The sequence below is a fragment of the Cetorhinus maximus genome, chromosome 9 (assembly GCF_964194155.1).
Source record: "Cetorhinus maximus chromosome 9, sCetMax3.hap1.1, whole genome shotgun sequence".
NCBI classification, from domain to species: domain Eukaryota; kingdom Metazoa; phylum Chordata; class Chondrichthyes; order Lamniformes; family Cetorhinidae; genus Cetorhinus; species Cetorhinus maximus.
Genome location: NC_135887.1, coordinates 21811083 through 21827044, shown reverse-complemented (window position 1 = coordinate 21827044; position 15962 = coordinate 21811083).

The window sequence follows — 15962 nt, the reverse complement described above, 5'->3', positions numbered from 1 at the left end:
GTGTCATCCTTGGCTCAGTTGGTAACATTCTTATCTCTGAATGAAAAGGTTTTAGAGCCATGTCCCACCGCAGAGACTTGAGCCCAAAATTTAGGCTGATACTCCTTGTGCAGTATTGATGGAAAGCTGCACCCTTGGAAGCTCTGTCCTTTGAATGAGACATTGCATCAGGGCCCAATCGGTCCCACATGGGAGCATGCAATATCCCCAGGCATTATTTGAAGAAGAGCCAGGGAATTCTCCTGGTGTCCTGTCCAACACCTGAAAAACAGATAATCTGATTATTTATCTCATTGCTGTTTGTGGGAGCTTTCTGTGCACAAATTGTATTTCCTTTAACTGTGACTACAGTGCCAAAGCAATTAATTGGCTATAAAGCACTATAGCATACCCTAGGGCCCTGAAAGGTGCTTCCTTCCTTTAGTATGGTATGTGTACTCTGCCTGAAGGTAGGTCCTTGGCTCTTCCTCTGCTGGTACTTCAATCCTGAGCTGCTTTTCCTTCGCAGTTTTTGTCAATGGCTGGTTTGCCATTGCCTTCCGCTCTCAAGGGTGCCCGGGAGGCAGGTCCCAAGTCTACCTCATCCAGAATGGGAATGGAACCCACGCTATTGGCTCCAATCTGAACCACATCTAGCCAATTGAGCCAACCAGCTTGAAAGGCGCCACCTGAATGTAAATTATTTTTTCTAATTGCATCTGATGTGTTATTTTACCGAGGGTAATTTCTTGCTGTTCTCGCATGTACAGTTTATCTTTTGCCCACGCTGTAAGCAGTTTAAATACGTGTGTGCTGTTGATTATAATATTTATAACTGCAAACAAGGGCTTACCTTTCGTTAGCGCCTTAAGGAATCTCCCAGAAAGGTCTAAGAGTGCTTTCCGTTTTAAGAGAATGGGTCTGTGAATTTTCTTCAAATTGATCTTGTAGGCATCAGAAGCAACTTTGTTCTTGAATAAAGACATGAATCAGGCTTCTGCCGGCTCTCCAACGCCGTTACTTCTCAATCGAACTGGCAGTTGTGCGAATACAAGCTCAAATGCAACAAATTCACAGTTCCTATTAATGGGGGGAGGTGGGGGGGTTTGGAGCGGAACCATGATAATTGGTTGTTCAAATTTTCCGGTGAGGGTCTCCGTGGAGCAGCGGAAAGTGCCAGCAAATTAGTGCGTGGTGTATGTAATGACCTAAGTCCTCAGGCCATAATTTCTGCGTCATACTAATGGCGTAGAAGGTAGTTACGCCGTTACTATAGCGCAAGTTTTCAGCAAATTCGGGCATGAATATTTCTTCTGTCCATTCTTGCGGTTGGTGGCTGATGCGAATAGTTCAGCTCAACTTTTAATTGAAAAGGAATCGAATTAATGCCCTGGATGTGGAGTGGATCTTGAAGATACTCAAGTCTTCACTTCTGCCGCTGATACAAGTCACCAATGGTCGGATTATAGGAGACGATGAGTGCTTAATAATGTGTTTCAACTAAAACAGGCCGACGGTGCTGTATCACCAGAAGGGAATTACAAGTTTTTGTTTCTGCAGTTTATCATTTTACTCACTTCCTCTACGGCGTATGTTCTTGATTAGAGCGGGCCATATTGTGCTCTGCTCTGTCTTATGGTGTGTAAGAAGTCTGAAGGGGAGATAATTCAACCCATTGAGATAGCTGAAATTTACGAGTTTGACATCTAACACCGTATTGCAAAGCAGCACGAAAATGCTAATTGATTGCCACGTGGACGATGGATGGACTGTAGACACCAGTACTGAGTGGAGAGAAATTATAACTAAGAGGGGGAGTGGAGACATCCTACAGATCCAAACTTTGATGAGCAGCAATTCAAACGAATGAGACTTGACTCTGGTAAATAACATGATTGAAAAAAGACTTGCATTCTTGTAACACATATCACGACTTCAGGACATCCCAAAGCTCTTTACAGCCAATGAGGTACTTTTGAAATGTAGTCAACGTAGGACACGCGGCAGTAAATTTGCGGACAAGCTCCCGCACACATCAGTATGATAATGGGGGGATAACATGTGCTTTATAATGTTAACTGAGGAATAAATATTGGCCAGGGGAGGGGACGGGGGTGGAACTCGCCTGCTCTTTAATAGTGCCATGGGATATTTTAAGAATGACACTAATGTAGCAAAGCCAATAACTAAGATAAAAGCAAAAAACTGCGGATGCTGGAAATCCAAAACAAAAACAAAAATACCTGGAAAAACGCAGCAGGTCTGACAGCATCTGCGGAGAGGAGCATAGTTAACGTTTCGAGTCCGAATGACAAACGTTAACTGTGCTCCTCTCCGCAGATGCTGCCAGACCTGCTGAGTTTGTCCAGGTATTTTTGTTTTTGTTAAAGCCAATAACTACTTCCTTGTGACAGCTTTTGGATTACATACACGCACATTAGTTGTAATAAGGAAATCTGTAATCTTTAAAGTCGGTTCAGTTATTTTTCACACTCCCTGTGCCAACCTCTGCCAGGTCAAGAACAAGTGCTCTCACGTGGTCTTCAGGTGTGTAACCACCGGCACATCTCGTGAGAGACCTTGGGCTGACTCAGCCTCCAAATGTTGTTCCCTCATTCCAAAGTAAAGTGATCGTATCCGTCGGTGTTAAATCGGAGAATTCACACTGGGAATCTAGGGTGCTCCAAAACATCTGAGGTTTAAGTATCCCTTTGTCAGAAGAAAGCTGCTAATTTTCAGCAGAGTGGTAGGAGGCTGGCCTGATATGTTTCAAATTCTTTCTGATTAGTTGCAGCACTTCTAACGTTCTCGTGATCTACCGAAGGAGCATTGGACGAATATCAATCTTATTTCACAGGAGCTGAATATTCACTAACCAAGTGAATGGCTAAAGGACCTTTGTTGTGGGATCTGTCTAGGTGATCCTAACCTAAGGTGAGAATGTTACCAACTGAGCCAAGGATGACACCTACATTGAAGTTAGCTATATTCACTTAATGGGTTTGTCCAGTTTAAGCTGCTTTTGAATTGTGATTAGCCGTAAGCAATACATGGAGAATTGGAAAGTTCTCTTGTTGCCGAGTAAGAATGAAACCAATTCCTGCATTTGTAATACTGTTTCCTTTTACAAATGTGTAGATTTGGTGTGGACATAGCAAAGGAAAAATCTCTTAGCTATCCCTAAATGACAGGTTATCCAAATGGCCAGTTACAAACATGGACACAATCCATGGAAACTTGGATCTGCATCAGGCATTAGCTGCTCCACATCTTTGGTCACCTTTATTCAGAATTGCCACTCAATAAATTAAAGCTTTTCATTTATTCATTGGTGCAGTGTCCGGAGGCAGGTCTTTGGCTCACTGTCTGTTGATGCTTCATCCCAAGCTGTTTTCTTGGCAGTCTTCATTTGCCATTGCCTTCCATTCTTAGGGCGGAGCAAGGAGATGGGCCCCAAGTCTACCTCAGTTGGAACAGGAACTGAATCCATGCTAATAGTCCTTTGGTAGTACAGAATTTGAGTATTGCTGAAAAAAGAGACATGCTGTTGAAGCTTCTTGTCTTGCACTCATCAGGACAGCTCACAAAAAATTACCCAACAGTAATGGGGGAACAACAATCTATACAGCAGAAGAGTGATGATTGGTTGGCAAGTGGACTCCGATGGAGTCGTTGCCATTCAGAATGCAGCATGGAACAGTTAACTGCCTAGCTTTGTTCAAATTCAAACCGAGCAGGTCAACTCTGGTCCAAGCATTACCCTGTGGAATGAACCAGGGAATGACTATTCCTTCAGCTTTTGTTTAGTTGAAAAGGGCACAAAGTGTGCACATGTTCCTCCTGTCTATAAAGGACAGGGCACTATGCATGAATATATGTGGTTTCTAGCATGCATAAGTGAACCACACTGTGAGCCCAACTGACATTCTAAAATTAGTTTTCAGTGTAATTCTTAGCACAATCAGGATTATTTTGCAGGTGTTGTCCAATCGCAGAATTACACTTATTGTTGGACACTATGTTTTGAGTTTTACAAGCGTAGGCTGGTTGGACATGGTCAGTATTTTGCCTATTGCAAAGAACCAAAGGAACGTACTGTTTGATATGGTATGCTAATCATTGGGACATACAGTATATATGTCAGATATATAGGCCATACATCCCAATGATTGGCAGATTGTATCAAACAGCACATCCCTTTGGCTCTATGCAACAGGCAAAGTACTGACCATACCCAACCAGCCCATGCTTATAAAACTCAAAACATAGTGTCCAACATTAGATGTGATTCTACGATTGGACAACACTTGCTAAACAATCCCGATTGTGCTAAGAACTACACTGGAAACCAATTTAAGATTGTCAGTTGGGTTCGCAGTGTGGCTCACTTACGTATGCTAGAAGCCACATATATTCGCACAGGGCCCTCCCCTTCACAGACAGAAGGAATATGTGCACACTTTGTGCCTTTTTCAACTAAACAAAAGCTTAGGAAACAATCATCCCCAAGTTCATTCCCCTTGACAGATCAGACCTGCCTGGTTTGAATTTGAACAAAACTGGGTAATTAACTGTTCCATGCTGCATTCTCCATATCAATGCCTCCACCAGTCAGAGTACACTTGCCAACCAATCAGCACTCTCCTCATTCAGTATAAATTATTGCTCCCCCATTACAGTTGGTAATTTCTTGCCAGCTATCCTGTTGGGTGCAAAACCAAAAGCTTTAATAGCATGTCTCTTATTTCAGCAACACTCATGAACTCATACTGTCAGTGTTATTTTGCACCACATGGCAGCTATCTAGCCAGCTGAGCTAATTGGCCTTCAAATCAAAGGTTGTAAACCTGCAAAAATGCCCAATGATTCAAAGTTGAAGTTCAGAATATTTCACAACAGCATTGTTCCATACCCTACATTCAATAAACCTTCTTGGATAACCATCCTTTATTCTAACTAACTCAGCAAGTTATGGTTAGGGACTTACTAACAGCTTGGCTCTAATGTTTTATTCCTAACACCTTATATTTCTCATCATCCTGCCTCACTGTTCCACAAGATATGTCCTCACAGGTTTTCAAATAGCAATGGTTTCTTAGGCAACAATCTAACTTGACAGATTTACTATGACTTAATTTTTCAGATGAGTTTTTAAAAAGCCTAAAATGTCCTCTAAGATCATTGCTATTTATGTACTGGTTGGAACAGCTCAGATTCTGGCAAAATGGAGCTTTCATGTAACTGACAAATTAACAAAATCAATTTTTGAGTTTCAACTTTCAGTAATATAAATTAAATTGCTTTTTATGTCTCCAAGTGCATCATCATTTAGTTTACAATAATCAAAAGTAGTTGTGATTTTGATGCCAGTTTTCAACAATGGTAGAGATACAGTCTGTTGTTTTTATCCTTGTACAAGATACTTTTTATGTTCAAATCATTTAGTGAAGATAAAGGTTTCACTTAGAGCTCATTAAACCTTCCCTATGATTTAATCTTTAACTGAGTTTCTCTGGACAGTTTCTACAATGACAGGAGCAACCAGAATTCTTTGTGTTCTTTTTATATTTGAAGGTCTCTTGCACTACCACGCATTTTGAAATGTTTGAGAGTGAGAAGGTGCTATATAAATGCAAGTGTTTAAAGAATGTCAATATTAGAAGGACCTCCATTGTTTGTTAATACTGAAGCTAAACATTATGCCAAAGTTGAATGATGAGCTTTCTAACTATTCCTTTATAGGCAACAATTTAATATTTATTAGCATGGTTCCTTCCATCAATGCATTTAAACACTACTGTGAACATATTAATTTTATTTTCCAAAGGTGATGCTCCAATTTCTATTTGTTTCTACAATCACTGGGTACTCAGTGGGTAACTTTGGATGCCATCCTTTTAGTTTTGAGGTTTCCTCCCCTCCAGTGTCCCCACAAATTTTGGCTAATGATATCAAGAGTTATGAAAGCAACATACTGCAGATGCTAGAGATCTGAAGTAGAAATAGAAACTGCTGGAAAAACTCAGCAGGTCTGGCAACATCTGTGAAGAGAGAAACAGAATTAATGTTTCAAGTCTAATATAACTCTTCTTTGAGACTGAAGAGAGATAAGAATGTGACGGTCTTTATGCTGTTGAAAAAAGGGGGAGGGGCAGATGGAGCAAAAGAGAAGGTCAGAGGGTGTGGGAGATTAATTGACGAGGATGTCATGGAACACGGGCAAAGGGTGTGGTAGTGATAGTATTAAAGACACAAAGCTTGATCAGAGTAGGTGTTAATAACATAATGAAAGTCAGCCCTGTCTGAAAGCAAAAACATGAGAACAAGATACAGACTGGCAATCAGAAAAGATTGAAAATGGAGGACAGAGTTCAAGACCTGAAGTTGTTGAATTCAATGTTGAGTCCAGAAGGGTGTAAAGTGCCTAATTGGAAGATGAGGTGCTGTTCCTCCAGCTTTCATTGGGCTTCAGTGGAACATTGTAGCAGGCCAACACTGTGGGCATGAGAGCAAGATGGTGAATTGAAATGGCAAGCGACCAGAAGGTCGGTGTCATGCATGTGTGCTGAGCAGAGCTGTTCCACAAAGCAGTCACCCAGTCTGCGTTTAGTCTCCCCAGTGTTGAAGAGACTGCATTGTGAGCAGAGAACACGGTAGACTAAATTGAAAGAAGTTCAAGTAAATCGCTGCTTCAGCTGAAAGGTGTGTTTGGGGCCTTGGGCAGTGAGGAGGGAAGAGGTAAAAGAGCAGGTGTTACACCTCCTGCTAAACACATTTCCCCTCCCCTCCCCTCTTTTAGCAGCATTCTGGAGGGACTGTTCTCTCCACTCTGGTCCACTTCTCTATCACCCTCAAACCCTCATCCCCTTCCTACGGCACCTTCCCATGCAATTGCAGGAGGTATAACTGTCCAAGGCCCCAAACACACCTTTCAGGTGAAGCAGCGATTTACTTGTATTTCTTTCAATTTAGTCTACTGTATTCGCTGCACACAATGTGGTCCCTTCTACATTGGGGAGACCAAATGCAGACTGGGTACCTGCTTTGTGGAACAACTCTGCTCAGTACACAAGCACGACACTGACCTTCTGGTCATTTGCCATTTCAATTCACCATTTTGCTTTCACACTCGCACTTCTGTCCTTACCCTGCTACAATGTTGCAGTGAAGCCCAACGCAAGCTGGAGGAACAGTGCCTCATCTTCCGCTCAGGCATGTTACTGCCTTCTGGACTCAACATTGAGTTCAACAATTTCAGACCATAAACTCTGTCCTCCATTTTCAATGTTTTTCCCCTAGCGCCAGTCTGTATCTTGTTCTTGTGTTTTGCTTTCAGACAGTGCTGACCTTTATTCTGCTATTAACACCTACTTTGACCAAGCTTTGTGTCTTTAATACTATCATTACCAGTCCTTTTGCCTGTGTTCAATTACATCATTGCCATTTTATCTCCCCTGATCTCTAATCTATCCTTAACCTTCTCTTTTGCTCTACCTGTCCCTTTTTCAACAGCATAAAACCCATCACATTCCTACCTCTCTTCAGTTCCAGAGAAGAGTCATATTGGACTTGAAACATTAACTCTGTTTCTCTCTCCACAGTTGCTTCCAGACCTGCTGTGTTTTTCCAGCATTTTCTGTTTTTTTTTAAAGTTATGGAACTAGGGCTGATAAATCAACCAAGAACTAATTAAATGGTGGAGCAGATTGAAATGACTGAATAACCAACTCCTGTACCTATGTTACCTCCATGTCATTGTACATCCCCAATTTCCGTCAACAAACCATTAGCACCGTTCCCAAACCACTGCAACTCTCGCGCTCTCTCCCTCAGATTTAAGATGCTCCTTAAAATCTATATTGTCTTTAACCAAGCTTTTGGTCATCAGCCCTAACATCTACTTCTGTGTCTCGGTGTTAAATTTTGTTTCATAGTGCTCCTGTGAAGCACGTTGGGATATTTACGCGATGTTAAAGGCGCTGTATAAATTTTGAGTTGTTACTTTAATGTCCATACACATCGCTCAGAAGGTCGAACAGTATATCTGTTCCTAGGTCTGTATCAATGCTATTCAGTAGCCAAGGATTAGAAGTTTAATGGGAGACCTCAGCTTTGCATTTCCTCTCCCTCCCTATGGAAAATTGACATTCGATACCTCCCTCCGTGTCAAGAAATGGTCACGTGTGAACTGACAAGCATGAACCCAGGATTTTTCTCTGCTGCTTGCCCCATCAGGACACTACAACATCAACGATCAAACCATAGGTGAGTTATAAGGAACACCCACCCTCTACCCCCAAGTATTTAACAATTTGTATACATATATCTTCGACATTAGTACGGATTATTCTAAACAACGCAATTGCCCTGAAACTCCCACAGTCATTTGATACAGACCCGACTTCTCATTCGAGGTATTTAGTGTTCAGCGCCCCTAAACTAAGAGTTAGGTTGAAAAGGTGGGATTCTGGTTATAGCTGTTCTAAGAAATATACAGCTGCAGAGCTAACCATCGCTAAAATATAGATTGAAATGAACTCCAAGTTTCTCAGGAAATTACAGACATTACATTCCAAGTAATGTTGACAGTATCAAAAGAGAAACGAGCCTTTTTCCGTATCGTTTAATGAGATTACAAAAGCGAAGTTTCGCCACTTCTGTAGGACCCGCGGGCGATATAAATGGAGGAACTTTTGTGACTTTCATCTAACTGTTTGACGCTGATAGTCCTCATTCAGCGTAGTTACCATTCCTTTTTCCTTAGGGACTCAAATACCTCAACTGAGAAGCCGTCGAAAATGGCTGTTTAAGAGTTTCAAAGTCATCTCTTTGTTTCGGATAATCCACGGTAATTTCGAATATTGTCTTAAAGTTATAAAATATTTTGGAAAGCAGCTAATAGTTTTGTGGTTCTTTCGCTCATGTTATAACGTAAACTTGCGCTCACTATCAGACGCAGTTTATGAGTTGCTCAGTGACCAATGTTTCTGTTAGTTGACAACTAGGGACTTGCACAAACTGCGTTATCAGTGTCTGAGTTTTCGACAGGTTCCTGATACGGGACCGTGTAACTAATTCTTCATCTGTAGAACGTGGATTCTGGTCAAGGATCTGAACTGTTGAGATGATGCTGAAGTACGCGCCCAATTTCCAAGTCTCCGGATAGGTTGGCTTACTTCAGGATATTCTCAGCATTGCCTCTTGGGCACTTTCCGAAATGTGCCTCATAAAAGTTTCTTCAATTCTGAGGCCAGATTTGTATCCCAAGGCTGCAATTAAAGCTTTGCAAATCCTGGCGCTTGCGCTTATTTTTCAAAGTTGTAACTAGTCTGCAATTTTAACACTTCTCCCGTTTGGAATGCCATACACGATGTTATCGTTGGCGAAACGAGTACTTTGGTGGGGTGAGGGGTGGGGGGGAATAATTTAGCAGAAAGTCGGGAGAGTCGCAGTCTTGCGAGAAATCGGGCTCAGCACCATGCGTGCGAATTGGTTGCAGCTCTCCACTTTGGTAAATGATGTTTATGAAAATAAATATTAGATAGAAACAACTCAATGTTCAAAATGATACAGCGCTATTTATGTCTAACTCCTGAAAATATACACCTGTCCCCCTCACCCATAAGTATCTATAAATGTTGGGTCTGTTACTCAGGCAATTTGTTTGTCCTGCTCTTCTGAATGGATTATTTTATTTTTTTTAAAAATCAGTTGGAGCTAAAACTGTGGCGCTCGACAACCCTGGGGAGAGAGGTGAGTTTAGGTGTTTCAGAGGAGATTAAGGGATATCCAATTCTGGGCGCCACACTCTGGGAAAGAAATCAAGGTTTTGGGGAGGATGTGAAGGAGATTTACTAAAATGGTCCTATGAATGAGGGGCAATCTCTGTGAAGAGATTAGAGAAACTGGAATTTTTCTCCTTGGGACAGAGAAAGTTAAGGAGAGATATAATGGAAGTGTTCGAACTAATGAAGGGTTTTCAGAGTACGTAAGGAGCCATTATTTGCAGTGGCAGAAGCGTCTGCAAATAGTGGAGACAGATTTAAGATATTTGGCAAAAGAACTGGAGGAACGATGAGGAAACAATAACAAAATGACGAGGAAAGTTTATTTTATGCAGTGGGTTTGTATGAACTGGAAGGCGCAGCCTGAAAGGACGGTGGAAGCAGATTCAATAGTAACTCTCAAATAAAAATGGGATAAAATACTTAAAAGGGGGGGAAAATATATAGTGAAAGAGCAGGAGAGTGGGATTAACTGGATAACTCTTTCAAAGGCAGGGGCAGGATGGGCCGACGGACCCGCTGTAAGATATTAGTGTAAACAATTGGTTAAAAAAAGGTTTATCCTTCGCAGGTGGGGGCAAAACATTGAACCAAAACACGGGAACCAACGCTCTTTGTGGAGTGAGCAAGGTGTTAAATCCATGTCGTTTCGTCAGAACCAAACATCGATCTGAAACTTGCCTCCTATTTTCCTAGCTACACAGATACCACCTGACCTGATGAGTGTTTCCAACACTTCTTTTAATTTCAGATTTCCAGCAATTGCAGGATTTTTTTATTTTGAGTCTCGAAATATCGAGTTGCAAACTAAATAAATCAATTATCTTAGTTGGTTTAGGTCCTGCTTTGTCACTGGGCACAGAGTGTGAACACTGAAGTCTTGTATTACTTGTTCCCCTTTATCTGGAACCGTCCTTGCTCGACACAGCCGAGAGTAGGAACTGACATAGCAGAGTCTTCACCGTTTAATGGTAAGGCGGTAATGCTCCACCCCGCACACACCCTCAGCACACTTTCTAATGTGAGGATCTATGTCTTCTGCAAATTAGGAGTCGCAGTTAGACGCTAGACACAAAACATGTCCACGCTACGACTTCCGGAATACCTTTGAGAGAGTGTTCGGGTGGTATGGGGGGAGGGGTGGATGGATGGTGGTTTACACTCAATCGCTGCTGATGTATTTACTTTTGACTTTAATTCCAGTTGAGAAAGGCTGATTGTGAACACGCCACAATAAACCAATTTCAGGTTAGCTCTGGGATTTGATCTCAATGGAGTTTAGGGTCAATTTCGTCCATTCAGAATGGAGGTATCCTTCTCTGGGTTCCTCTCTCTAAAAATCCAAGCGTCACCAATTTATCTGAATAATTAATCTCACCGTACAACGTATGTATTTCATTGCGGGCCCGGGCCTGGTTACTGCGAACTCCTGGGGGCTGTCATTATGAGGTCCATATCACCAAGGTTTAAACTACGATTAACATGGGGAAGGTTTCTTTCAGTGAAAGTTTTATAATGAGTCAGAGTAATGAGTTTTTAATGAGGTTCCATTGTTTAGATGCATGGTCCAGGTAGAGGACAAGTGTTTCACTCTATAATCTACAGGTTTGATTGTGGTATCTGCATTTTAAAATGCAATCGGAATATTTAATTTTATACTCGATGTGATTTACCTTTTGCCTCTAGCATCTGGAGTTATGGAGACCCCGTGCAGCTGTCGTGTTTTTTCTTAATGATCAGTTTGGGAGTGTATTTTCAGTGCAAATATTTTACAAATCATAACAGTTAGCTCAGCGGTAAAGAGGACCGTTAGAGGCTCCATCTTCACAAGAAATTGCCGCAAAATTGAAATGACTGGTGCGTTTTTACATTTAACTGGATAACTGGATTTTAAAATCCCTCCCAAATGCACCGTATTGTTTGCCCTTGACTCTTAAAACGTCCATGTGATGTCTGTTCCCTGCAGCCAGTAACTATTTGTTATAGATGTCAACCCTTCTCCACCTCCCCCACCCCCCCACCAAACTCAGAGTCAAAGGTGTATCTTCTGTTACAGTCACCTGTGGTGTTAAACAGTGGATGTCGTGCCACTAACCTGCGTCTCATTGCTGGTTTATATCAGGTTTCCTTTGGAAAGAACATGATGTTGGGTCGTGGGTAATTTCAGTGAGATTCAATTCACTGCGAACTTTATTTATTTCCAATTTCCCATCCTGGGTTGAATTTTCTTTCACTCTTTACCTCTCTGGCGTCACACTCGAATCATCAATTCGCTCATGGGGATGATAACAGTTGCATTGTGTGTATGTATGGTTACGGAGGCTCTGTTCTGTCCAGTCTGAGCCTCACGTTAACCGCGAGACTGGGATGGGGATACAGACACCCATCACTCAATCACTGACTCGAATTCTGACACCACCTCGCCTCCCCCACTCCCCCCACCCCACCCCCACTCCCCCCTCCCCCCACTCACCCCCCTCCCTCCCCCCACTCACCCCCCTCCCTCCCCCCACTCACCCCCCTCCCTCCCCCCACTCACCCCCTCCTCCCCCCACTCCTCCCCCACTCACCCCCTCCCCCACTCACCCCCTCCCCCACTCACCCCCCCCACCCCCTCCCCCCACTCACCCCCCCACTCACCCCCCCACCCCCCTCCCCCCACTCACCCCCCAACCCCTCCCCCCACTCCCCCCCTCCCCCCATTCACCCCCCCTCTCCCCCCACTCACCTTTACTAAATGAAAGCTGCCTTGTCACCGCCATTCATTTTACCCGGTATAAAACCTAAAAACTGCTCCCAATACCAAATAGCAGCGAAAACCTCAAAGCATAATTAAAATGTGCAAACAACTCAGGAACATACAGAGAAAAAACTTTAAAAGATCTATTTATATTTTATTTAGAAACGTACTTGTCTTTAACATTCTGTCACTACTAGAGGAGAATAGTTTACGATGTTGTTCGGTGTAATTTAATATATATTCCATAAATTGTGTTTTTTTTTAAGTAAGAGAAAAGCAACGCGGCTTGTTTACCATGTGACATTCACAGCATCGTTCCCGATTTTACTTCTCAAATGTAAGTAATTTTCAGATATTCTAACTCAACCGGGTAGAGATCGCAGGCTCCGCTGAATTGGTGTTGGGCTTGGAAAACAGCTTTGAGAGAGAGGAAATCCTGTGGGACTCAAATAAAAGTTCGGTCAGTATAGATTCAGCTTATTTATGTGTGTCCAGGAAATGAATGGGACACTGGAACGGGAGTGTTGGGAGCAGCAGTAAATTAGGAGTGTTCTCATATTGTGGAAAATAAAAAAAAAAGCAATTAAGAGTCAGGAGTTTGGGCGACACAGGTCGTGAATTCACTACAGAATTCCTGTTATAAAATCATAACCTCTTTTATGGCTTCAAAAAACAACAAAATCACACTTTGCCCCAAAACTAAACCCATTTCCCAAAACGGTCAACGATTGAATATGAATTTCGTTATTTTATTTGTGTCGGAACTGAAATGATTTGAATGAACGGGACCATACTGTGAGCAAGGTGTGACCCGGCCGCCCTGCTTATTTAGAAACAGTCCATTCAAACAGCGAAAATACTAAATATCCGAGTCAGGACTAACTGTGTGGATTTGAGGTAAAATTCGACCCAACACCTATCTGGGGTAACGCTGTGAAAAACACGAAATCTATACCTGGGGTGGTGCTGGAATTTTCAAATGGAATTTAAATAAAGAGAGAAACAATTCGTAAAAAAAACGCTTCCTCAGTTTAAAACATTAAAGTACAATTATTGTTCATAGGATTGAGCCCATTGAACAGTCTGATGAATTTAAACGGCTTCTAGTTGCTTCACCTAAAACTCTCCTATTAAATAATGTATTTATTTAACGACTAATGTTCAAAAATATTCCTTTACTAACCAGTTAGATAAAAAATTATTACAAATTCCTGATTTGACACATTCAATAATCTCTAACTCTCAATTTCGGGTAATTCCGTTGATAAATATGGAGTTTGAGTGTATGAAATATTTACTATAAATAAGGTCAGCTCCTAACTAGAGGTTATTTTTATCCCCTCCAAATCTCATTCTAATTATATCCCTCATTTGTTTAAAGAATAAAAACTAAGTGAATGGATTTCTGTCATGGTCACAGCGGGAATTTCCTCTTTTGACAGCTGATTGAAATGAACACATTTGGTAACGTTTCTCGGAGTGTTTTTTTTTGGGGAGGGGGGGTGCACGTCGGGGTGCATGAGGCTACTTAGCCACGTCAGTCAGTTCCTGTACTGTGGAACAGCCTAAAGTGAGGCAAGGAGTGGTGGGCATTGTCGAGGGCTCGTTCTGTATAATTGTGGGGAGGAGGGCAAGAGTACAGGGGTAATTAATTGCCTTTCAAGACAAAAGTGCCCAGCATCTGTCTGGATTTACTGGTTGCCCAGAATACTTCTGCCCAGTTAGTTATTAGCTGGGCTGCTCTTCACAAACTGTGTAAAATGATTTCAGATAATGGCAAATCGAGACGGTTTTTTTTTAGTTTTATTAAATTTACTTTCATGGAGTTCACGGTTAGTTTGCTGCCACTGAAATCATCCTCTGTCGGATGTAATTCTACGTGAATCATATTCATTCAATTATTTTATTTTTCTGTAGGGCCTACTTTTATATTTAGAGCTGTTAAACTGTTGCCCTCTTTAATACTCATTTCATCAAACTCCAGTTGGGTCGATTTTTGCGTCACGTGACGGGGGAGTCTCCTCAGATAAAATTCAGTGTTAAACTCAACGAGGCTCTAACAGCCTCTGATCCGACACTCGCATTCCTTTTAAAAGGAACGGCCTCTGTCTTTCGAATACTTAAATTTCGGCCGTCCTGAGTTTGCGAGGTGGATCGTTATTCCCGCGAAATCGGGCTTGTTCGTCAAATCTTTCATCAGAAAGTGGATTATCTGTTTGGATAAACAGGACGTGCTTGGTAAGAAACTAGTCTTAACAGAGAGAGAGAAGAAAAAACACGAATCCGAATTCTAGAATGAGTTTAATTCAAGTTTAATCAGGAGAACTGCTTCACTTTCTCTTTCTCACACCTACAGGCTGTGCCGAGTATATCAGCAACTCGCGAGTGAGGTTTAATTTACTTGAATACTAGATTCAAGGCTAGGTATTAGTGCCCAATTTCAAATGATATCTTAGGACGTTAAACTACTGGCTCGTTACTTGCATTTTTCAATGTAAATGATAGTATTTGCGGCGTTTAAATCGAACACGAGATTAGTTAACATTTTGTTTCGATCTGTAATATTCAAGTTGATTCGGGATTATTCACTGGCTGAGATAATGCTTGACAGCGATGACAGACAGAGGATGATAAATAGGAGGACAATCATCAAGGTGTGGGGGTTGGGTGGAGGATGTTACTGGAAGCAAGTGGCAGAGGAGAAGATAAGGACCAAAGCAAGCGAGAAGCCGAGGAGCAAAGCAGGATCGAGGGTAGGGAGTGAGAAACCGGCAGCTGGGGCGGAAAAAAATCAAATCGAGGAGGAATGTTTAGAGGAATGTTATTGCATTTGTTAAGAGTTTTATAGAGACAATATAAACAAACATAGCATCCAAAATGAATGTGCCCTTTCATGGAGACTGCGAAGGAACTGGTGTGGACTATTGTATTTCTGTGTACTGACGTCGATTGGAATTTGCTAATGTTACTGTTCATAATAATAAATAATCCCCTGTCAAATATTTATTTGATCAACAGAGTTCAGCTAGAGAAATGATTGCTGTTAACTATGTCCCCACCGCCTTGTGGTTTTTTTTTAAAAAAACCCTTACTGCTTAAATAAAATTGATCGTCATAAAGCTAACCTTTTTAAACGTTAGTACACTTTAGAAATGACGATTTCTTTTAACGAAGTTGATGTAGTATTGGTATTCTTGTAATGTTTCCATTGGCTTCTGGCAATGTGAATGATGTAGATATTTTAATCAGATTTCAGAGAACCTGGGGTTGTTTGCTCTTACCCGTTCGGCCCACAATCTCCGAAATCTTACTCCTGTGTGTTGCAAATCAAAGTGAAATCTCGCTACCTGGCGCTTCAGCTGGTTATGATAGCCGATCCTATGTGTTGTCAAATATTACACCATTTCCCCCCCCCCCCCCCCCCCCCCAAACCCGCCACCTCCACCCTCCAAAACTTT